Genomic DNA, 25007 nt, shown 5'->3' with positions numbered 1-25007 from the left:
AGCCCTTGGTCAGGGAGACTAATGACTAGCCCCACATCTTTAGGTGGATCTACAAGTGTTGTAGATAAAGACAAAAGAAAGAAGAAAGTGTTGGATAGTAACGATGTATCTACTATTCATTGGGATTTGATGGAGATTCTAGTGGTTTAGAGAGTTTGGATGATGAGCTTAGTATTCCTTTATTTAGGATACCAGGTGTACAAAGAACACATGGTAATGTAAAGGCTCCATTAGCTAATCCAATGTACGTATGTCTAGCAGCAGGGCTAGATACCCTATTAAAATATTTGGTTTTGAAAGTTATGCATCTCACCATTATGCTTATATGGTAAAGGTATTTGAGGATGTTAAGCCTGCTTGTTTTGAGTATACTATTTGTCATGCTCATTGGGATGCAGCAATGGATGAGAACATGGTTGCATTAGAAGCCAATATGACTTGGGATTTGGTACCCTTGCTGCCTAAGGGTAAAAAAGCTATTGGTTGTAAGTGGGTTAACAAAATCAAGCATAATGCAAATGGTTCGGTTTTAGTAGGTATAAGGCTAGGCTGGTTGCGAAAGGCTATGCTCAAACATATGGCATAGATTATGAAGAGACATTCATCCCAATTGCTAGGATGGCAACTATTAGATATGTGATTGCTTTGGCAACAACCAAAGATTGGAAGTTGTAGCAAATGGACGTCAAGAATGCCTTCTTACATGGTGAATTGTAAGAAGAGTTGTATATCAAGTAGCCAGTAGGTTATGTGAATTTAGAGCATCCCAACTGCGTGTGCATGTTAAAGAAATCACTCTATGGGTTGAAGCAAGCACGTGAAGCATGGTCTGACAAGATTGAAGAGTATCTTGTCAACATTGACTTTTATGTTTTTGATAGTAACCACTCACTTTATGTGAGAAAGCGAGATGCAGACTTGGTCATCATAGTAATCTATATGGATGTCTTGATTATTACAAGGGACAATGATAGTGGGATTTCTGAAGTTGAAGAATTTTTGAAGAAGAAGTTTGAGAAGGAGGATTTGGGTGAGATAATGTACTTTCTTGGTATTGAGGTGATCAGATGTGATGATAGTATATGGCTATCCCAAAGGCAATATGGCTTGGATATGTTATCCAAGTATGATATGATAGCATGTAATCCTCTTTTAATGCCATTCGAGTAGAATGTGAAGTTGAGTGCTGACGTTGGGGATGAGATAGAAGACCCTACTATATTCAAGAGAATAGCAGGAAGTTTGATTTACATGACTATCACAAGGCCAAAGTCATGTTGTTGGCCTTGTTTGTTAGTTTAGGTAGATGCCTAAAAAGCCTCATTTGGATGTACTTGGACATATATTGAGATATGTGAAGTCCACTTTACATTATGGACTTTTTTATGAGATAGGTAAGGATGTATAGGTGTTTGGATATACAGATGCAAATTGGGCTAGTAGTATGTTGGATAGAAGATCTACCAATAGATTCATGTTTTCCCTTAGTAGTGCAACAGTTACATGGAGTAACAAAAAGCAACCTACAGTTGCTTTATCAAGTACAAAGGCTGAGTATAGAGGTGTTGCTATGCCAACTTGTGAGGTAGTATGGCGGTAAAAGTTATTAGATGATTTGGATGTGTAGGGAGATGGTCATGTTGTTGTCATTCATTGTGACAACATGAGCAACATTCATTGGATGCGTAGGGAGATGGTCCTGTTGTTGTCATTCATTGTGACAACATGAGCAACATGCAGCTAGCTAGAAACCCAGTGTTCCATGCTAGGACAAAAGACATTGAGGTGCACAACTTTGTGATGCAGGAGAGATTGACTTGGTATATGTCAGTATACATGATTAGATAGCTAACATTTTCATAAAGGCATTAGGTGCCAAGAAGCTTCGAAAGTTTTGAAGCTTACTTGGAGTTGCAAAGATACAGTTGAGCTTTAGGGGGAGTGTTGGGAAGACTGATCACAAATAGTGACTGTTGGAGTTCCCACATCTTGTGTCTCTTGTTGAGTATTCCCTTCAATTCGTATCAGAGATGAGTTTGAGGAGTTTCTCTTTAGCTTATTTGAGCATGTATCAACACCTACAACAACATTTTTAAGGCAGCCATGCCTTTCTTCCTCAAAGTATGCATTTGATTCTTTGCTTCCTCCTGGGTGATCAAGCCTTTTTCTAGGCATTGTCCAGGCCCCATTGAGCTCCCCTTAAGCTTGAAGAGCTGCCCTTAAAACCATTAATAATAGCAATAGTAGTAGCATGAATTGTGCTGCTTGCCTGTTGGTGCTGTCCCCTTTCCTAATCAATCTAGTGTGGCATCTAACACTCCCGACCACTTGGGAAACCTCTTCGACACGTCCTCAATATTGGACACTTGAGTTTTGGAGCTCCCAAACTCCATTATTGTAGTATATCAATAGCAGACCTACTGTAACAAACTTGAGCCACTATCTTGTTAGAGATTATGACTTTCGTATTGTTGTACTGATGCTTGTATGCTTACATATCAATGCCAGGTCATTACGGGATGCTATGTTGATGTCTTGGAATGCTTTTGGGACTGATTTGGGCTCAAAATAGCTCAAATTTTACTATCATTTAAGTCTAGTAATAACATGTAGCAAAGTTTTGCACAAGGAAGTCTTATGCCTGTTACCCTTGGATGTTGTTCAAATGCTTCATTCAGTCTATTAATATATGCCATTGATGGTCTGCACGTGGATATATTATTGAAAGATTTTGAGGTTAGTGACATTCATCTTGGCTGTGGCTACATGCCTATGTTACTTTAGCAGCTTATGTAGTTACAAGCTTGAAGACTTTGTTGGGTTTTATGCTCTCGACTTATGCTTAGTGTATCTTGCATGCTTGGATGGCCATGCACTTGATGTTCTAAGCTTGCATTGCTCATTTGGCATTTAGTTTTGTTCTAGTGGGAGTTACTTGTGCTACTTGGATACTTTGCATTTGAACAGAGCTTTGGGTTTATGTAGTTGAGCTTACTTCAATCAGACCATGGGACTCGGTTGAGTTATGTCTATGCTCTCTAGATGCTATTTGGATGCAGTTGTTGCTCATTCGATTCGTGCTTTGAGTTGGCATCTATCTATGGTCAAGTTGTGGTCAATGATGTGTTCATCCTACTTGGCTATGTATTAAGCTTCTTTACACTTGCTTAGTCAATTGTAAATCTAGTAGTTCTCTTGTGCTATGTTGGAGACCTACTATATACATGACAGTTATGCCTATTGGATGTATCTCTCTTTGACACATTGAGTTTAACAATTCTCAATACTGATTGCGTGCTCATTGATTACTAGTGGTTTGTTCATATCCCACTTCTTGCAAGATATACCTAGCAATTACAACTTGGATTTAATTAGTTGATTGCTCACACTCGGCTTTGGGTTTATTGCTTTGATTATTTTAGTTTGCTGTAATTATAGGTTTATGCATCATTTATGAGGGCAGATGCTTCGACTTGATTGTCATTCATTGGTTGTTAGTGTGGATAGCCCTACTCTTTGTAGTTTTTTCTCTATTAGACACTATCTTGGCTGTGCTTTTAAACTGAATCGCTATCATTTACATCAGCCAGTTTGGCTTGGATAGTGCTTTAACGTTACTCCATTATGGCTGGTGGATCGAATGATTGTGCTATCTTCAACGTTCACAAGCTGGATGGCACCAATTTCAGCTCCACGAAGGTACAAATTTGGTAGGTTCTAGTGTAGAAATTGCAAATTAAGTGATAGAGACATGAGGGTGTCAGGCCTGAATGCATTGATGTAGATGATTAGGTTGAATTGGACGAGTTATGTAAATCTACAATCATTTTGTCACTCTCTAAGTAGGTCTACTATAATGTTATCTTTGATGGGGAGACTGCTTGGGAGTTACGGGATAAGATTCGTAATGTTTATGATAAGTAGAGCCCTCCCTCAGTATCCCTAGCAAGTCCAATGTGAAGATTGAAGAGATTAATGTCGGGCAGGTTGATTTTGATGATGATTCCATACTTACTACTTCTTCTCTTGATGTTTTGCAAGATACCTCATCCATCTACTATGGTCAATGTTGGCTAGTTAATTCAGGGGCTTCATACATTTGAACTAGCCACTACATTTGCAAACGAAGCTGAAACCAGTATCCCCAAAGTGCCCCACAACCTCCCTAGCAGCCCAAGAGGTTAAGTGGTTGTGTACCAAGGGAAATGGAAGCTTTGGCAATATTCCAAAACTCTATTCTTTGTAAAAGTTTCCTCGTGTAGAAGAGGAAATGCTTGGCTCCCTTGCCAAAGTCTCTAGTTCCTGAGGTAGACCTTGCAATTGAAGGGCTATGATAGAGAGGCATACCTTTGACATCTCACAACATCGATACATACTTGTGATGACGAGGACAATGGCTATGTAGATGTGGTTTCAAGCATCAACATTGGAACACGGCCATCTTACGCTAGGTGATGTGCCTATCGCACCGTACGTTCCTTGGACATCCCACATGCGGGCCAAGGCCATGGAGGTGTGGTGCGGTGGTAGAAAGGCTCCCCCGAGCACAGATTTCAGACCAGGAAGCTGCGTGTGGGGCACAGAGCGAACTATTCTTTCGCCTTTTACTAAAGAATACCGTGTGCCCAGCACAGCAAAGCAGCGTTTCCATATTTTTGGAGCGGCCCCTCTCGCTAGCCAGAGGGGGCTCTTGCAACGCCGAATTTCTGACGATGGAAACCCCGTTTACTGTCTGCTCCCTTTCCGGTGCTGAAAGAACCACAAGGCTCGAGGCAAACACGTTCAAAGTACCAAGTGGCAGATTAATTTACCATAGTACAAAAATACAAAAATACAAAAATGCTTTAGTTGCATTGTCAAAATTATGATGTTTTGTACTTAAGGTGCTTGCTGTATTTTTAACATGCATTGTTTAGAATTGTACCAAATACCTCCTTGGGTGTGATGGGGTTTAGATTAGTTTTTAGATCATGCTAATTCACTCTATTCTTTGATGGTTCTCTCATTTTAAGTATTCAATTATAGGTTGCCCCCAGAACATCCAAACAATTGGAGGGGAAATACGAGTTGATGAAGAAGCCTCAGAGGACCTTGGCAAAGAAGATTTGAGAGGAAATTATTACTGGAAGGGAATCCCTAGATGAGAAGTTCTTTCTCTTCCTTGATAACCTAAGCAAACTTATTTGACAATACTAGGAAAATTATTAATGCACAATTCAACACATGATATGCCATCTTTTTAATGTTATGCTTCCAAGAGAAATTGTAGAGCGTTAAGGAAAAATATGAGATTGAAAATGTTGTCATAGAGTCCAAGACTTTCATCCGTGATTCATGCCAAGGAAGGGTCAACAAACAAAGGAGCATCGTAAATAAAAAGCTCAATAAACTTCTTGACGGTTGCAAAGTAACATTGGATTGTTCATTCTATAAATAGAAGTGTGAATGTTGTGAAAGTTCGTGTGTAGCTTGGCCTAGCAAGAAGAGCTAACAAACCTAGCTAAGCTTCCAAGAGGAGTTTTAGAGCTTTAAGAAAATGATGGATATTATACAATTGGTTATAGGGTCCAAGACTCTTATTTACCCTCCATATTGAGGATGAGTCAACAATCAAAGGAGGATTGTAAGAGAAGGCTATACAAGCTTCCTAAAGATTGTAGACCAACATAACATAGTTAATTTTGTAAATAGACGTGGGTTTTATGAATTCTATTTTGGGTTAGTGTGCTTCTTATCCTACTAGGGAGAGCCACCTACCCAATTAGACTTCACATATCGTCACTCAACTACAAGAGAATTGAAGATGGTAAGCAACTAGCTATAAGTATTGAGAAGTTATTACTCCTTGAGGAGCAGAAGGCTATGATAAAGGAGCTTAACATAGCAAAAAAAAAAACATGTAAATATGATTTAAGAAGAGAATAAAAAGGACATCCCAAAGGCTATTGAGGCACTCACTCAGGCATATCTTCCCTCCTTTCCTATACTTGGCAAATAATTCATTCTAATAAATGGTGTTGAAAAATTCACAAGGCTTATTGAAGGATGATTCCATGGGTATTATTATGAACTCTTACGAAGAGCAAGACTTCTGTTGAGATGGCACGCTCAAAATGTGCAGGCATTGATGATGGAATACCTAGTTAGATAAGTTCACACATCTACACTTAGCACGTTAGTGATCATTATACTCTTCACATGGACACAACTTATCACGTACTATATTTGATTAGTTACATCTACCTACAATAGTATACTTATACTGCCAATCGGTTTACAATTATGCACTACTTGACTTAGTAAGCCACTTTCCTTAATGTTGTAGCTTATCTATACTTTGTTTACATTGCATTGTAAGAGGAAGAAGGAAGAAAAACCAACAAGAAAATGTATTGGCCTCCATATTTGTTATTGTATTCTTGAGTGAGCTTCCTCTTGGGTTTATCATGTGTTGGATGCATCAACTCAAGCAAGTCCGCCCACCACGTTATCGTGATGCTATGTGGACACAGTGTGAAAAAGTTTGGAATGCATCATCATCCAACTTTCTTATTAATGTAGAGAGTCAATGTGATCTGAGTCATTAGTGCTAGTGTCCGTGGCATGGATTATCCATAAATACTAGATTTTTGGATAATTTTAGTCTATTTTTGATATTATTTATTGTAAAAATCCAAAAAGTTAGAAAAGCTTCTAGATGAGGATGGCATGAAAAAAAGCAAGTTACTTTTTTAAGCCAGTTATGGGATTTGTGATATGGGAGATGTGTGACCAGGTGCCCTAGAGTTTTACCCCCCTTCTGGAGCCAACGAAGCCATCTGATTTGGGTTCCGATCAGCAGAGAGGAGCTGTTATTTCTGATCCACGTTTTTGTTCTACAAGAGAGCTCCAGGAGATCTAATGCCTGGAGAAGGATTTCAGGGCCTGTTTTGGAGGCGGAAGTTTTCTGCACGCACTCAAGAAAAGGCCCAGTTTTATGTTGTGCAGCCACTGTTCTATAGGTCGATGAAAAGTTACTGTACAAATTGCATCGTATGCTTGTGCGCAGAGACATTGGGAGTTATAGAATCATCCCTGTTGCCTGTTGATGCAAAATCGTCACTAGGAAGTGACTGTGTGGTCAAATACCACTTTCGTCAGTTTTGCAGATTTGCCTTTCTGAGGCTGAAGCTGTGTTCTTTGCAGTGACATAATTTTTTGCAGTGTTCTGTAATGGCGTCTGATTCTCTTTCACAGATTGTCACTGAAAAGCTTGACAAGAACAACTTCCACGCATGGAAGTTTAGAATGACGAATTTCCTTATGGGAAAAGGATATTGGGAATTTGTTGCAGGAAATGAAGAAGAACCAGTTCTTCTTGATGTTTCCAATCAACAGCAAATGCGTGCATTTAAAGCATGGCATGAGAGAGCCAGGAAAGTTATGTACTGGCTATCTATCAACATTTCAGACTCTATGATTGTGCATATTCAGGATGGAAGTATGCCAAAGGAGGAATGGGATACTTTGTCAAAAATGTATAGCACAAATACGCAAGCCAGGAAAATGTAGCTCAAGCAAGAGTTGCATAATGTGCAAAGAGAAAATATGAGCATCAATGACTACCACATGAAGGTGAAGAAGATTGCAAATGCACTTGTTTCCATTGGGTCGCCAATGGAAGATGATGATTTAGTTTCTGTGACCTTGAATGGTCTAGGAAAGGATTATGCACAGTTTCGGACATCCATTTCAGTTCGTGAAAGATTTCCTGATTTTGAGGAGCTGATTGCTCTTCTAATTTCTGAGGAGCAAAGAAATGGTGGTGCATCTTCTTCAGGAGGAACTTCAAAAGAAGCTGTCTTCTACTCAAATGTTGGAAGAGGTAGAGGCAGAGGTAGAGGAGGCCGATTTGGAGGTCATGGTAGGAATCAGAATATGCAGCAAACTCAAGAAAACCAGTCCTATGGAGGAGGACGTGGTAACTCTAGAGGCAGGGGGAGCCAAAGAGGTCGTGGTGGATGGCAAAGAGGCCAAAATGCAAACAACAATGTTGAATGCTACTACTGTGGTAAAATGGGTCATATGGCTAAAGACTGCTATAAAAAGCAGAATGACATCATGAATGAAAAATTGCAACAAGGGAATTATGCATCTTCTAGTAGACAGGGTGATTACAAAAATGAGCACTTACTTATGGTGTAGTACATGAACAATTCTGTGACAAGTGCAGAAGGAAGCAATGATGTATGGTATGTTGACTCAAGTGCATCAAACCACATGACAGGTCATGCAGAATGGATGGAGGATGCAATGAAAATGGAAAAACCAGGATTTGTGGAGACTGGTGATGATACTGCACATCCTATTGTGCAGATTGGAAAAATTCTATTGGATTGTTCATTTTATAAATAGAAGTGTGATGTTGTGAAAGTTCGTGTGTAGCTTGGCCTAGCAAGAAGAGCTAACAAACCTAGCTAAGCTTCCAAGAGGAGTTTTAGAGCTTTAAGAAAATGATGGATATTATACAATTGGTTATAGGGTCCAAGACTCTTATTTACCCTCCATATTGAGGATGAGTCAACAATCAAAGGAGGATTGTAAGAGAAGGCTATACAAGCTTCCTAAAGATTGTAGACCAACATAACATAGTTAATTTTGTAAATAGACGTGGGTTTTATGAATTCTATTTTGGGTTAGTGTGCTTCTTATCCTACTAGGGAGAGCCACCTACCCAATTAGACTTCACATATCGTCACTCAACTACAAGAGAATTGAAGATGTTAAGCAACTAGCTATAAGTATTGAGAAGTTATTACTCCTTGAGGAGCAGAAGGCTATGATAAAGGAGCTTAACATAGCAAAAAAAAAAAACATGTAAATATGATTTAAGAAGAGAATAAAAAGGACATCCCAAAGGCTATTGAGGCACTCACTCAGGCATATCTTCCCTCCTTTCCTATACTTGGCAAATAATTCATTCTAATAAATGATGTTGAAAAATTCACAAGGCTTATTGAAGGATGATTCCATGGGTATTATTATGAACTCTTACGAAGAGCAAGACTTCTGTTGAGATGGCACGCTCAAAATGTGCAGGCATTGATGATGGAATACCTAGTTAGATAAGTTCACACATCTACACTTAGCACGTTAGTGATCATTATACTCTTCACATGGACACAACTTATCACGTACTATATTTGATTAGTTACATCTACCTACAATAGTATACTTATACTGCCAATCGGTTTACAATTATGCACTACTTGACTTAGTAAGCCACTTTCCTTAATGTTGTAGCTTATCTATACTTTGTTTACATTGCATTGTAAGAGGAAGAAGGAAGAAAAACCAACAAGAAAATGTATTGGCCTCCATATTTGTTATTGTATTCTTGAGTGAGCTTTCTCTTGGGTTTATCATGTGTTGGATGCATCAACTCAAGCAAGTCCGCCCACCACGTTATCGTGATGCTATGTGGACACAGTGTGAAAAAGTTTGGAATGCATCATCATCCAACTTTCTTATTAATGTAGAGAGTCAATGTGATCTGAGTCATTAGTGCTAGTGTCCGTGGCATGGATTATCCATAAATACTAGATTTTTGGATAATTTTAGTCTATTTTTGATATTATTTATTGTAAAATCCAAAAAGTTAGAAAAGCTTCTAGATGAGGATGGCATGCAAAAAAGCAAGTTACTTTTTTTAGCCAGTTATGGGATTTTCATAGAAAAGACAGATTGACAAAATAGTGTGCGTCACGATCATTGTTGACAGGCTAAAAACTGTAGTTTAAACTGGAAGAGGAAGAAGGAGTGATATGGGAGATGTGTGACCAGGTGCCCTAGAGTTTTACCCCCCTTCTGGAGCCAACGAAGCCATCTGATTTGGGTTCCGATCAGCAGAGAGAGGAGCTGTTATTTCTGATCCACGTTTTTGTTCTACAAGAGAGCTCCAGGAGATCTAATGCCTGGAGAGTGCTTTTGAGTAGTGCCAAACAAAGGATTTCAGGTTCTATCAATACATATTGATTTGATTCATTGTGCTTTGTCATTATTGTGTTTACCTCTTGTGTATTCTTTATCTTCTCTTCCATCTCCTATCTCTATTTCCTTCTACCTCTGATCCCTGGTGGATTTGACCTTTCGATAAAAACCCCTCCGACATTGGTGAACTCGACCTTTTGACAAAAACCCCTTCGACATTGGTGAACCCAACGTGAAAGGTCGTCAAAAGAAGGATAGACAAGATGTGAGAACCTTTGAACACAATCTCTAGTGATGTTTTTCAACAACAGTTGGTGCAAAATATGAATATGCTTATGCAAGTACAACAACAATAACAAGTGATGCAAGCTTCTGCTTAAACAGAAAGTGTTGTGATGAATGCTTTGCAAGCAGTTGAGCATGAGGTGAAGTTATTCAATGGCAGGAATGTATCTACATATGTACATACCTATGCTCAAAAGGTAGAATTCTTTGGAGTGGCTCAACTCACATGGAGCCGGTATTTTGTACGTGTTATTATACATGAACTGAAAGCATGGATTATAGAATTATACTTGTAGGATGCTGACTGGGTAGCTTTCAAGAAGACACTCAAGGAAGAATTTTACATTGAAGATACTAGTTTGATTACACGCAAAACTTTTCAGAGTGGGTTTTACAACCCAATAAGGGTCTTGTGGCTACAGAATTGTTAATAGAATTTGAAAGTTGATTTGAGCAGTTGGATCTTGCAGAACAGCAAGCTCTTGCAAGTTAGAAAATTGAGCTGTTTCTACATGCAGCTGATCCTGAGCTTCAAGAGAAGCTTGATGATTTGTTGGAGGATTAGACTACAAAGACAAGTCTTGAAACAGAGTGAAGACATGTCAAGGAAGCTGTTACTGCACTTGTGAGGAAGCATAGAAGAAGAGAAAGATTGCATGTCTCTAGCTTGCCCGCCTGTTATTATAGGCAAGACAATTGATGTATCTAGTAAGCCACCTACTTCTGTGGCTAACCCTATGGCTGTGCCTGCTATTGTTCCCTTGGTTAGGGAAGATGTCTTAGATGAATTGGTCAAAGGCATGCGGGATCTTCAATTCAAGGTTGCAAAATTGGATGAAAAAGGGCAAGAGAAAAAGGGACGAGCAGTAGCCCCTAAGCTAGGAAAAAGATGTATGTGGTGTGATAGTTTGCAGCATGAGGGAAAGGATTGTGTTGCCTATTAGGAGGCATTGGCAAGTCAGCTCATCTTTTGGAAAGATGGCAAGATCCATGCACAAGAAATGGGATTGCCTCTTGCTTTGAATTTTGGAAAGGGAGGTATGCAGAAGTTCTTGGAAGACTTGACTGTTCGAAATGCTTATAAGGCGGTACATGCTTCTACTTTTGGTCTGCAGTTCGATAGAATGCATGACCAAGTGATGGTTGGTCCAAAGGCTGAAATATGGACACATGCTTTATATGCAACTAAAAAGAGAAAGGCCAGTGATAGTGAAATGTCTCATGCAGGGCAAGACATTCACGGCATAACTAGTTGGGAATCACCGGTAGATGCATATTTAGTGTATGCATATTTAGTAAAAGTATAAAACACAGATGTACTTGTGGAAGAAAAAACGAAAGAGAAATGAAAATATTGCAGGGACATCTAAAAGAGTGACAAGAAGAAGTGTGGATTAGTCTAAAGCTACAAATCAGCCACCTCCCAAGCATGTTATGGAAGAGGTCAGTTAGGAGCAAAAACAGGATAGCAAACAAGAGAGCAAAAGGAAGGGCAAGCAGCCAGGATATAAGTTGTAATCTGACATTGAGACAACCACAGATCTTAAGAAGGTTCTTGAAGAACGTATCTTAAATAGTTGGGTGAAATTCACCTTGGGAGAGGTGCTTGGCATCACCAAGCCAGAATTTCATGATGAGATCATTGACATAATTAAGAGGAAGCGTCAATTTCTTGGTAATACCACTAGTACATTGCTGCAATTTGAAGAGGAAACTGGTTTGTTGGGTATTCGAGCTGAATATGAGCATGAAGTAAGTATTGGATTATCTATGCAAGATGCTTCTACTAATCAGTGGTAGACAGCATGTGGAAAATAGAAGAAAGTGGTTGAAATTGCCTTGCCTTGTAGCAATATGCATGGTGGAGTAAGGCAGATGCAACAATATGGGAAAGAGACTCTAGGATTTATTCCTCGCAGTCACTACACAAGAAATCACTGGGCTAAGGCTACGGGCTAGGGCTACCACTAAAACGGTAGTGAAAATAGGAGAACGTGAAACTCCTTGTGTTGCTTTACTTGACCATGGGTCTGAGATAAATGTCATTGAGCATAGATTGTATGAAAATGGTGCATGACCTGTACGGATGTTGGCTAGGCATGGAAAGGCATTTGCATTTAAACCAAGTGAAATAGGTTGTGTGGATTCAAATGTTGGCTCTCCTATGGTCATATTTATTGTGCCACATGTTCCATGGAACTTGAGGCCTATTCCAGTGCCTAAAGCTTACTTGCCAAAGTTGATGGATTTGCTAAATGAAAAGATTTGCATGAAGATCTTGGAGCCTTCTTCAACCCTGTACTCGAATCGTTGGTTTACTATGCCAAAAAATAATGGGGCATTGAGATTTATTCAAGACATGCAATCGATCAATAAAGTGACCATAAGAAATGTGGGTACAGGTCCTGTGGTTGATGAATCTGTAGAGGCTTTTGCAGGCAGAGCGATCTATTCCTTGGGTGATCTCTACTCGGGGTATGATCAGTTTCAGCTTGCAATTGAAAGCAGGGATATCACGACCATGAAGACTCCCTTGGGGTTAGTACGGATGTGTACTCTCCCACAGGGTACAACAAACTCAGTGGCACATATGACAAATGCTATGAATAGGGTACTCAGGGATTTTATACCACAATTGACAATGCCCTTCTTGGATGATATTCTAATCAAAGGGTGTGTAGTGGGGATGAAAAGAATGAAGAGATGGATGCTCATGGATGTAGACAGTTTGTTGGAGACCATGTTGTGGATTGTGAGAGGATTTTGATGCGTCTAGAAGAGGTGCATTTAACTCTTTTTGGAAAAAAGTCTGTCTTTGGAGTTGAAGAGGTTTTGATTGTTGGGCATATGTGTGGGCCCTATGGGAGAAGACCATCACCAGCAAAAATAGATGGGATTGATAGAATGCAAGATGTATGCACGAATGTATCAGAGATGCATAGATTCTCGGGAGCATGTGCATTCTATTTGATATGGATTCCGCACTTTGCACATGTAATTGATGATCTATATCAACTTCTGAGGAAAGGCCAGAGATTTCATTGGGAAAGGAAGCATCAGAAAGCAATGAAGAAATTGAAGTAACTCTTAAAATCAGCTCCTACATTGAGAAAGGGTGACTATTCACATGGAAAGCCTATCATTATTACTATTGATACAAGGCCAATCGGGATTGGATGGGCAATTGGGCAAGATGATGAGGAAGGGCAAAGATATGCAATATGCTTTGGTGCCAAAGTATTGACTGAACGATAGAGAAGGTATCCATAGGTTAAAAGAGAATTATGGGGAATTGTGACAGCCCTTAAATGTGATAAGGAGTATTTTATGGGTGCTCATGTAGTCATTGAGACCAATTGTTTGCTAGTATTGGGTATGATTACTAGTTGTGCTACCCCATACATTGCTATGCTCTGGTGGATTGCATACATTAAATCTTTGAACCCTGAATTTCAACATATTGCAGGAAGAGATAACCCAGTGGTGGTGGCAGACATGCTATCTTGAGCACGCTATGAGAATGAAGATGGGATGATGGATGAGGAGGAAGAAGATGACTTTCTTGCGGCTGAAAATGATGTTGTAAGAGTAAATTTAGCAATGTGAGGTGTTGCTATAGCATTAACAGAAGCTTGGACAACAAAGAGAAGACACTTTAGCTATTTTGCATCTTGTGTAGAAGTGTTTCTGGAAGACAAACATGCAGGAGAGTGGCTGAGAATTGGTCAATACCTCAGTACATTAACAAAGAGAGATGAATGGCAGATGAGGAGTTTAAAAAGATTAAGAGGAAAGCCTATGGGTTTTTCTTAAAAGATGGATACTTATGGAAACATGCTAAAAAGAAACAAGGTATGCTATTGCGAGTTTTGGGTGACAGAGCTTCACAAGTAAATGTTATGGAAGAATTTCATGAAAGCTTGTGGGCTGGTCATAGAGGCGTTTGGGGTATTTTTGCAAAGATCAAAGAAATATATTGGTGGCAGGATATGTATAAGGATGTTGCTCACTTTGTGGAAACATGTATGAAATGTCAAATGTATTTATCTGTGAGACATCAGGATGGATTGCAACCCACATATCCATTGTCTCTTCATTTTAAGTGGGCGGTGGATTTGGTCTTTGGCAAATGAGTTATCTTGTGCTTGCCCGTGAAAACTTGACAAATCAAGTGGAAGGGAGAGCTTTACGTACTAGGACAAAAAATGCTATGTGTACTTTTCTCTTAGAAGAGATCTTTTGTAGGTATGGCTGTGTGGGAAAAATTACTGTAGATAGGGGTGAGTTGGATGTAGATGAAGCTCATGATTTCTTTGCACGGTTGGGGATAAAGCTTGCCCTGAGGAAATCAAAAAAGTGAAAGAGGTCATCCACCTATTGTGAAGGCATTGGAAAAAGCATGTGGAGAGAAGGTAAAAGAGTGGCCATTGCTTCCTTACGCTTTGTGGGCTGACAGAACAACTCATAGTGCCATTACAGAATATATGCATGAAGAATTGATGTATGGTCAAAAACCTATCATGCTGATAGAAGAGATGACAGTCACATGGAGTATGCTACCTTGGGAGGAGGAGTTGAATCGAGAGGAGTTATTGGCCTTACACATTAGAAAATTGGAAAGAAAGTCAGAAGTCATAGAGGCAGCAATTGCAAAGTTAAGGGTAGCAAGGATACATAACAAGAAACTATTTGAAAAAAGACATAGATTAAGACCAAGAACCATACAAGATGGGGATTGGGTATTGGTTTATGATAGCAGTTTAGACAACCAACATAGTGCCATGCGCAAAGTTTCCAAAAGATGGTTTGGACCCTATGTGGTAAGACGTGTTTGATAATGCTACTTATGCATTAAATGAACTGGATGGGACAACCATAAAACTTCCGGTAGTAGGAAAAATAATCAAATTATTCAAGAGGCGGGAATCTATTGCCTATGAGTTGCTAGAATTGGAAGAAAACAGTGGCCATGACATAAGGGCTAGCTAGGAAGATGAAGAAGGAAAGGATATGGTTGCAGAGGATGAGGACTCAGAATCTGGTGATCATTAGGATTTTGGCACATACTGGAGGATGTGCAGGTTCAGCGGGGGTGGATGTCATGATGTTATGCAGACATAGTGTGAAAAAGCATGGAATGCATCATCATCCGACTTTCTTATTAATGTAGAGAGTCAATGTGATCTGAGTCATTAGTACTAGTGTCACTGGCATGGATTATCCAAAAATACTAGATTTTTGGATAACTTGATTCTATTTTTGATATTATTTATTGTAAAAATCCAAAAAGCTAGAAAAGTTTCTAGATTAGGATGGCATGCAAAAAAGCAAGTTGCTTTTTTCAGCCAGTTATGGGATTTTCATAAAAAAGATAGATTGACGAAATTGCGCATGTCGCAATCGATGTTGACAGGCTAAAAAATGCAATTTGAACTGGAAGAGGAAGGAGTGATCTGGGAGATCCGTGTTCAAATGTCCTACAGTTTTACCCCACTTCCAGAGCCAATGGAGCCATCAGATTTAGTTTTCGAGCAGCAAAGAAGGAGCTGTTATTTTCGATCTACGTTTTTGTTCTACGAGAGAGCTCCAAGAGATCTAATGCTGCCTGGAGAGTGCTTCTGAGTAGTGCCTGTCAAGATTGTGGAAGAGAAGGAAGGAGTCTCACTTGTAGCTTTCTTGCTTGCACAATGGGGGAATACACACAGAGGTGGAGGCTGAAAACAATTTTCCTCTTCTTAGTTGTGTAAGCCAAAAGAACTCTAGTACAAGGAAATAGAAGAACCCTATATATGGGTCTCAAACCAAACTCAACTAACTAAGGTGGCATACTAACTGAGCCACGAACTAGAGTAGATAAGGATAGCTATCATGTAGCTATTATTCATGGGCGGTGTACCAACCGCATCTACAACTGACAAGTCGGTGACATAAATGCACAACGGTCACCCTGGCATATCACGAGTGGAGCTCGATATCTCAACACTCCCCCTCGAGCTCAATCCCAATTCCTGCACACCAAGCAGGTCTCTGAACTTGCGCAGCTTCTCTGCGCCCAATGCCTTCGTAAATATGTCAGCTACCTGATCCTCTGTGCTGACATAAACTAGATCAATAAGACCTAGTAAAACCCTCTCCCACACATAGTGATAATGCACCTCAATGTGCTTTGTTCTAGCATGATAGACTGGGTTATTTTCCAAGTGTATACTACTCATGTTGTCACAATAAATGACAACTAGCCCATCTGTAGGCTGATGCATATCATAAAGTAGCTTATGCAACCAAGCTACCTCACATGCAGCCATTGCTGCACCCCTGTACTCAGCCTCTGTGCTGAACAAGGCAACTGTAGGCTGTTTCTTGCTGCTCCAAGTGATTGCAACACTCCCAAAAGAGAACACATATCCACTGGTAGACCATCTATCAGAAATACTACCAGCCCAATCAGCATCAGTGTATCCATGCAACTGTATCTGAACCCCAGTCTCATAAAATAGTCCATACTGCAATGTGGACTTCACATACCTGAGTATGCGTCTAGCCGCATCCAAATGTGGTTTCCTCGGAGCCTGCATAAACTGACTTACCAATCCCACATCATAGCTCAAATCTGGCCTGGTAATAGTCATATAAATCAAACTTCCTACTATGCGTCTGTACATAGTAGGGTCTTCTAGAAGCCCACTTGCATCTGTGCTCAGCTTCACATTCTGCTCCAAAGGAACTGAAATAGGCTTACAGCCTGTCATCCCATATTTGGACAGCATGTCCAATCCATACTGCCTCTGCAAGAGTTGTATCCCACTTGGTGATCTAATCACCTCAATGCCCAAGAAATAACGCAGCTCTCCCAAATCCTTCATCTCAAACTTTTGCTTCAATAGCATTTTCACATGAAGGATATCTTCATCACTGTCACCTGTCATAATCAAATCATCAACATAAATGACAAGTAGCATAATACCTTTCTCTGTTTTTCTCACATAAAGTGAGAAATCTGCCTTGGAAATCTGAAAGCCAATAGTGACAAGATACTGTCCTATCTTGTCAAACCATGCTCTAGGTGCTTGCTTCAAGCCATACAAGGCTTTCTTCAACCTGCAAACAAACTCAAGATGAAGAACATGCACATAACCTGGTGGCTGCTCCATATAGACCTCTTCTTGCAAATCACCATGCAAGAAGGCATTCTTTACATCCATCTGATGTAAAGACCATCCCTTTGATGCAGCCATAGCAATGACTGCTCTTACAGTTGCCATCCTTGCAACCGGACTGAATGTTTCTTCATAGTCAATGCCATATGTTTGTGCATATCCCTTGACTACTAATCTTGCCTTGTATCTGTTCATAGAACCATCTGCATTGTGCTTCACCTTATAAACCCACTTACACCCAATTGCATTCTTACCTTTAGGCAAAGGTACTAACTCCCATGTAGCATTTGCTTCCAAGGCATCCATTTCTTCATCCATGGCTTTCTCCCATTTTTCTTTTCCCATGGCTTGCTCAAAAGAAGTGGGTTATGGTTCCTGTATCACTTTGACCATATATGCATAGTGAATGGCTGTAAATCCATCATATTTCAGCCTATCCATAGGATACCTAGCTCTCGTAGACCTGTGCAAAATAGGTTCACTCCCAGGTGCTCTCAAAGCATCCCTGGTCTTTCTTACTCCAGGTGTAACAATAGAAGGAATACCCAACTCATCATCAATGCTCTGTTCTGAGCCACTGGATTCACCATCCACATAAGAGTGACCTGCATTCACATCAAACATGGGCTGATCAACCTTCTCTTTTCCTTTTCGTGATACCTACATACCACTATTTGCATTGCTTTGAGAAGATTCTCCTGATCTCAATCTGCTTGTCCATGGCGAAGAATGTGAACCACTGCTAGAGGACGCTCCAGGTCCACTAATATTTTGTGACTGCTGCTGTGAATTTTGTGCAGCATTACCATTTTGTGCATCTATATCATCAATCACATTTACTGGTTTATACCAGCTACTCATCTCATCAAAAACAACATCTCTGCTCATTGTAAACTTACGAGTAGAAGGGTTATAGCATCTATAACCTTTTTGCTCTGCAGAGAGTAACCAATAAAGATGCACTTGTCAGCTTTTGGATCCAACTTGGATCTCAACTCATCTGGCACATGTACATAGGCAATGCAACCAAAAATTTTCAAATGAGAAATATCTGGTTTCCTACTAGTATACCTCTCCTCTGGAGTCATCCCATGTATTGCTGCAGTGGGAGTCCTATTCATTATGTAGACTGCTGTAGCAACTGCTTCAGCCCAGTAAAAATCTGGCAAGTCTTTTTCATTGAGCATGGCACGAGATACCTCTCCAATATGCCTGTTTTTCCTTTCTGCAATTCCATTTTGTTGTGGGGTATGACTGCATGAATATTGCTGCTTTATGCCATGCTCCTGCAGGAACCTTGCAAACTCATTTGAGAGGTACTCTCCCCCTCCATCTGACCTTAGGCATTTTATTTGCAGGCCTGTTTCTTTTTCAACCATAGCTTTAAGAGTTTTGAAATGCCCAAAAAACTTCACTTTTCTTTTTCATAAAATACACCCAAACTTTTCTGCTATAGTCATCAATAAAAGTGACAAAATAATGACAGCCTCCAAGAGATGCAGCTTTAGTAGTCCACACATCAGAGTGGATTAATTCCAATGGCTTCTCACTCTCTTGAACATGTCTAGGAAATGGTTTCCTTGCCTATTTTCCAAATTGGCAGGCTTCACATACCTTATGCATTTCTGCAACCTTGAATTTAGGCAAACCTGCAACAATATTTTGGGCCTGCATTGATTTAAGTCGCTGTACATTAACATGAGCAATGCGTTTATGCCAGATATCAATATCTGCAACTACACCGGTCCCATGTGCAAACATTGCAGCACTCAATTCAGACATGTCTGCATCCAACGTTAACATTCTGCCCTTCTTCTTTCCTTTTGCTATCAAGCGACCTTTATTTTTCATATCCTCAACAAAGCATCCATGAGGATTAAATTTGACCTGCAAGCCCTGCTCAACCATTTGAACAACAGAAACCAGATTCTTGGTGATATTCGGGACATGAAATACATCGGGTATGTATTTCTTTTTCCCATCCTGCATAGACAAAGGAAATTTTCCAATCTGCACAATAGGATGTGCAGTATCATCACCAGTCTCCACAAATCCTGGTTTTTCCATTTTTCTTACATCCTCCATCCATTCTGCATGACCTGTCATGTGATTTGATGCACCTGAGTCAACATACCATACATCATTGCTTTCTTCTGCACTTGTCACAGAATTGTTCATGTGCTGCACCATAAACAAATGCTCATTTTTGTCATCACCCTGTCTACTAGAAGATGCATAATTCCCTTGTTGCAATTTCCCATTCATGATGTCATTCTGCTTTTTATAGCAGTCTTTAGCCATATGACCCATTTTACCACAGTAGTAGCATTCAACATTGATGCTTGCATTTTGGCCGCTTTGCCATCCACCATGACCTCTTTGGCTCCCCCTGTCTCTAGAGTTACCACATCCTCCTCCATAGGACTGGTTTTTTTGAGTTTGTTGCATATTCTGATTTTTGCCACGGCCTCCAAATCGGCCTCCTCTACCTCTGCCTCTACCTCTTCCAGCATTTGAGTAGAAGACAATTTCTTTTGAAGTTCCTCCTGAAGAAGATGCACCACCATTTCTCTACTCCTCAGAAATTAGAAGAGCAATCAACTCCTCAAAATCAGGAAATCTTTCACGAACTGAAATGGATGTCCGAAACTGTGCGTAATCCTTTCCTAGACCATTCAAGGTCACAGAAACTAAATCATCATCTTCCACTGGCGACCCAATGGAAGCAAGTGCATCTGCAATCTTCTTCACCTTCATGTGGTAGTCATTGATGCTCATATTTTCTCTTTGCACATTATGCAACTCTTGCTTGAGCTGCATTTTCCTGGCTTGCGTATTTGTGCTATACATTTTTGACAAAGTATCCCATGCCTCCTTTGGCGTACTTGCATCCTGAATATGCACAATCATAGAGTCTGAAATACTGATAGATAGCCAGTATATAACTTTCCTTGCTCTCTCATGCCATGCTTTAAATGCCTGCATTTGCTGTTGATTGGGAACATCAGGAAGAACTGGTTCTTCTTCATTTCCTGCAACAAATTCCCAATATCCTTTTTCCATAATGAAATTCCTCATTCTAAACTTCCATGCTTGGAAGTTGTTCTTGTCAAGCTTTTCAGTGACAATCTGTGAAAGAGAATCAGATGCCATTACAGAACACTGCAAAAAATTCAGTCACTGCAAAGAATACAACTTCAGCCTCACAAGGGCTAATCTGCAAAACTGATGAAAGTGGTATTTGACCACACAGTCACTTCCTAGTGATGATTTTGCATCAACAGGCAACAGGGATGATTTTGTAACTCCCAATGTCTCTGCGCACAGGTATACGATGCAATTTCTACAGTAACTTTTCACCGACTTGTAGAACAGTGGTTGCACAGCATAAAACTGGGCCTTTTCCTGAGTGCGTGCAGAAAACTTCCGCCTCCAAAACAGGCCCCGAAATGGCCTCAAATAAAAAAAACAGGGTCGTCAAGGGCTAAAGCCCTATCCCGCAACATATACTGCCCTCTTGCTTCACCGCGAAGGGCGTCTCAACCTGAGACAATGCACTCTTGCAATTTCCGGCTATGCTACCTACAGAGATCTGCTCCCAAAACAGAAAATGAAAGCAACACTGCTCCTCTTACCAGAACACCGCGAGCTTGGCTTGCTTTCTTGAGCTCCTTACCACGAACAAGGCTCTGATACCATGTCAAGATTGTGGGAGAGAAGGAACGAGTCTCACTTGTAGCTTTCTTGCTTGCACAATGGGGGAATACACACAAAGGTGGAGGCTGAAAACAGTTTTCCTCTTCTTAGTTGTGTAAGCCAAAAGAACTCTAGTACAAGCAAATAGAAGAACCCTATATATGGGTCTCAAACCAAACTTAACTAACTAAGGTGGCATACTAATTGAGCCACGAGCTAGAGTAGATAAGGATAGCTATCATGTAGCTATTATTCATGGGCGGTGTACCAACCGCATCTACAACTGACAAGTCGGTGACATAAATGCACAACGGTCACCCTGGCATATCATGAGTGGAGCTCGATATCTCAACAGTGCCAGACAAAGGATCTCAAGTTTTGTCAATACATATTGATTTGATTCATTGTGCTTTGTCATTATTGTGTTTACTTCTTGTGCATTCTTTATCTTCTCTTCCATCTCCTATCTCTACTTTCTTCTACCTCTGATCCCTAGTGGTCTCAACCTTTCGACAAAAACTCCTTCGAAAACGAGATTTGTGACAAGGTGTCAAAGTGGTGCTATTGAGAGAGGCTAGTTTAAAAGGCTAAAGTAAAGGAGATGTTGAGATATGCAAGATCAATCTACCTACTACCTATCGACATGATATGTGTACGTGTAGCTGCCTGTCATGTGTGTATCTTTAATAAGCTCGTAGCTGACATAACCAAAGTTAGCTAGTGGCCAATCACTAGTCACTTAGACCTAAGTTAGATGTACTTTGGTTTTTTGGAGTGATGCATAATAATGATGAATCTCACTGAGAGCTGTTTGCTCTTGGTTGCCACGATCTCTCTCTCATCTTTCTAAATGGTATCAAAGCCATGAACCCCCATGACCCCATGAAGCAATGGAAGCATGAGAAGCTTGGAAGCTCAATAAAGAGTAGTAGGTGGAGTACAAAGTTAGAAGCTGGAATTAAAATCTTTGCAATAGAGTAATGGCATCCATGATGTATACTTCAAGTTGTATATATTAGAGAGATACGAGTCCTATTAGTGTAAGAGCCTATTGAGGCTTAGTTGTTAGGTTATTTGGCACGTGTTCAAGCTCTTAAAGTGAGCACTTGATTAAAGAAGAGGAGTGGCTGAAAAAACATGAAGCTGAAAGGATAGTGCTCGTTTTTGTTTGATGCAAATGAGGCAAAAATGACTGCTAGATATCTTGGCAAAGGTGAATGGCATAGGAGGGATGGTTGACTTGAAGCTTATTGTTTTAGTTTGCATATTAGTGAGAATGCTCATTACTAAGGTTGTGGAAAATAGTAAGTACTCACCTCCTAGACATCTATGTGAATACTAGAAACTATGCCTATTTTAGGCAGTAAGAAATGGGCAACACTAAGCAACACAACAAGCATTGATTTCTTCATGACAAACATTAGATTTGTAGCATTAGCACCTTGGTTGAGTATCCCTATTAAGGCTTAGAATTTGACAAGTGTTTTGATTATTGCAAGAGTGTATTCCACACTGATTGTGCTTAGTTACAGTAAGTAACTAGTAGCATTAAATCTAGAGTAGATCACTATGAGGTTGTACTTGTTTGGGTAGCGTCATTGCTAACAAGTCAAGCTTCTTTTTGTTCTAATTTGGGTAGATGGTTCACTTGGTGGCTTGACATTGTTTATACCTTCAACCTCATGTATTTGGGCATGAATAGGAGCCTAAATTTTAGGTATTAAAGTGCATTTATAGATCGAAAAAACTCTTCAAGCTGTCATGAATATTGATAGCCCACACTTGTTGATGGCCTATATGCACATCACACCAATAGAGTTTGGCATCTTGATTGTATGCTTTGGAAAGGTTGGAAGCTATTGAGCTATAGTTAAGGAATATATTTTGCAAGTGAAGACTAAAACAAAGTCTATAATAGAATGTACTTCATTGCTTTAAATCAGTAGGTCGCGTTAAAGATATCATGCTGAAACACTACCACATGATTTTAGGGCCAACACTGGATGTATGTGAGTATCTAAGTGTCTTTTTGATGGTATTGCAATCGACAACTGTTTATTATAGATTTTGGTCTATCATTGAATGTTAAAGCATGCCTACATTTCTAGTGGGTAGTTAATGCAACCTAATTGGAATGCTTTTACCCATGAATGATATGATACCTATTTGGGGATGTTTTTGCCATATTTGCAAGCTAAAAATACCCTAGTTTCTACAATCAATTTATTGTCACAAATATGTGGATAGAAATTGTCTTACATAAGCAGTGTCTAGCAAACACCTGCTTAGTGATTGGCTCGCCTAGTTTGTAGGGAGTTAGAGGCACTGCCTGGTGACTCAGTAAAATTGCTAAAGACTACATTGAATGCATAAGAATGCAAAGATAGAAAATGCTAATAGGACTAATAACATAACTCAAATAGTGGGCGAGAAACTCGATAATAACAACTATGCTATCTGGAAGTTCAGGGTGGAAAACTTACTCATAGGCAAGGGTTATTAGGACTTGGTTATAGGTGCGGGGGTTGAGCACAAACTCTTCAAAAAATACAACTCTTGATCAACTTAGGGCACATTGAGCATTGACTGAGAGAGCTCGAAGGGTACCACATTGGCTATCCCTATGTATTTACGATGCTATGGTTATGCAAATAATGAATTGTAGCTCACCAAGGGATGCATGAGATATTTTGATGAGATACTATGGTACTACCACTAATGCTAGAAAAATACAACTAAAGTAGAAGTTTAACACGATGGATAGGAAAGGACGGTCCATTCAAGAATATGTGATTGAGATAAAGACTATTGTGGATCAGTTAGCATCCATTAGGAATGAGGTAGATGATGAGGATTTGGTGGCTGTGACCCTAAATGGTCTAGGGCTTGAATACAAGTCCTTTGATATGTTAATTTTAGTCAGGGCTAAAATGCCTAACTTTAATGAATTGGTATCCTTGCTTATCCATGAAGAAGTGAAATTGGGTTTGACTACCAGCTCAAGTAGCTCTAAAAACAAAGATGCAACCATTTACTCTAATCAGCGAAGGCCATTGTAATTGATTGTGGTAGAGGTTCTAGTCATGGTAGGGTAACCAAGCACCATGTATCTTAGCATGCGGAGAGTTAGCAAGGATTTGTTGGTAGAGATGGTGGATACTCTTGTGGAGGGGAAGATCTCAATCTAGGGGTAGAGGATCCTGGCACACTCAATCTACTCATGAAAATGCAAACAAGGATAAAGTTTACCATTATTGTGGCAAGAATGGACATATTGTAAAAGAGCGCTGGATAAATATGCTAATCAGAAAGGTAGACAACAGTAGGGTTGTAATATTTCCACACAATAAAAGTTAGTTGGTCAGTTCGAAAGTTAGTTAGTCAATTGATAAGCTAGTAAGATTACTAACTAAAGACTAACTAAGGTAAAAACTAACTAGCATTAATAGCTAATAATTTTCATTCAATTAAAAATATATTTAAAAAAAATCGAGAGTCATGAATCTGACATTTTTCTCGGATTGATAAGGACCGTAGCCACCCTTCACGAAAAGTACAATGTGAACGGGACTTATGAGCCATATTAATCACTAGTATTAATGTGTATAGTTTGAATGGTCCAAAAATATTAGATTCTTGGGGGGGGAAAAAAACTATTATATTTTAGGATATTATTCTTAAAAGATAGAACTAAAAGTCATTTAAAAGAAAAGACAAGTGATGTTTTAGTTAGTTTTGGAGATTTTATAAAAATATAAATAAAGAAAAGTGACTGGCAAAATCGCGCGTGCCGCGATCGTAGTCAACAGGTAGTAGATAACACTTCGAACAAAGAAAAGAAAAAGGAGTGAACTAAGAGATTTCTAATCAAGTGTCTTGGGGTTTTACCCCCCTTTTGGA

General features: G+C 39.7%; 1 pseudogene; it reads left to right on the top strand.

The window, feature by feature from the left end:
- The first annotated feature begins 4564 nt into the window (after nucleotides 1-4564).
- LOC148016139 (U5 spliceosomal RNA) lies at nucleotides 4565-4676 on the top strand (annotated as a pseudogene).
- The last annotated feature ends 20331 nt before the right edge of the window (nucleotides 4677-25007 follow it).

The sequence above is a fragment of the Lygodium microphyllum genome, chromosome 23 (genome assembly GCF_053477565.2).
Source record: "Lygodium microphyllum isolate KBCC chromosome 23, Lygodium_microphyllum_v1.1.10, whole genome shotgun sequence".
Lineage (NCBI taxonomy): Eukaryota > Viridiplantae > Streptophyta > Polypodiopsida > Schizaeales > Lygodiaceae > Lygodium > Lygodium microphyllum.
Note: the sequence above shows the minus strand (reverse complement) of the source record. Positions and strands in the feature narration are given on the sequence as shown.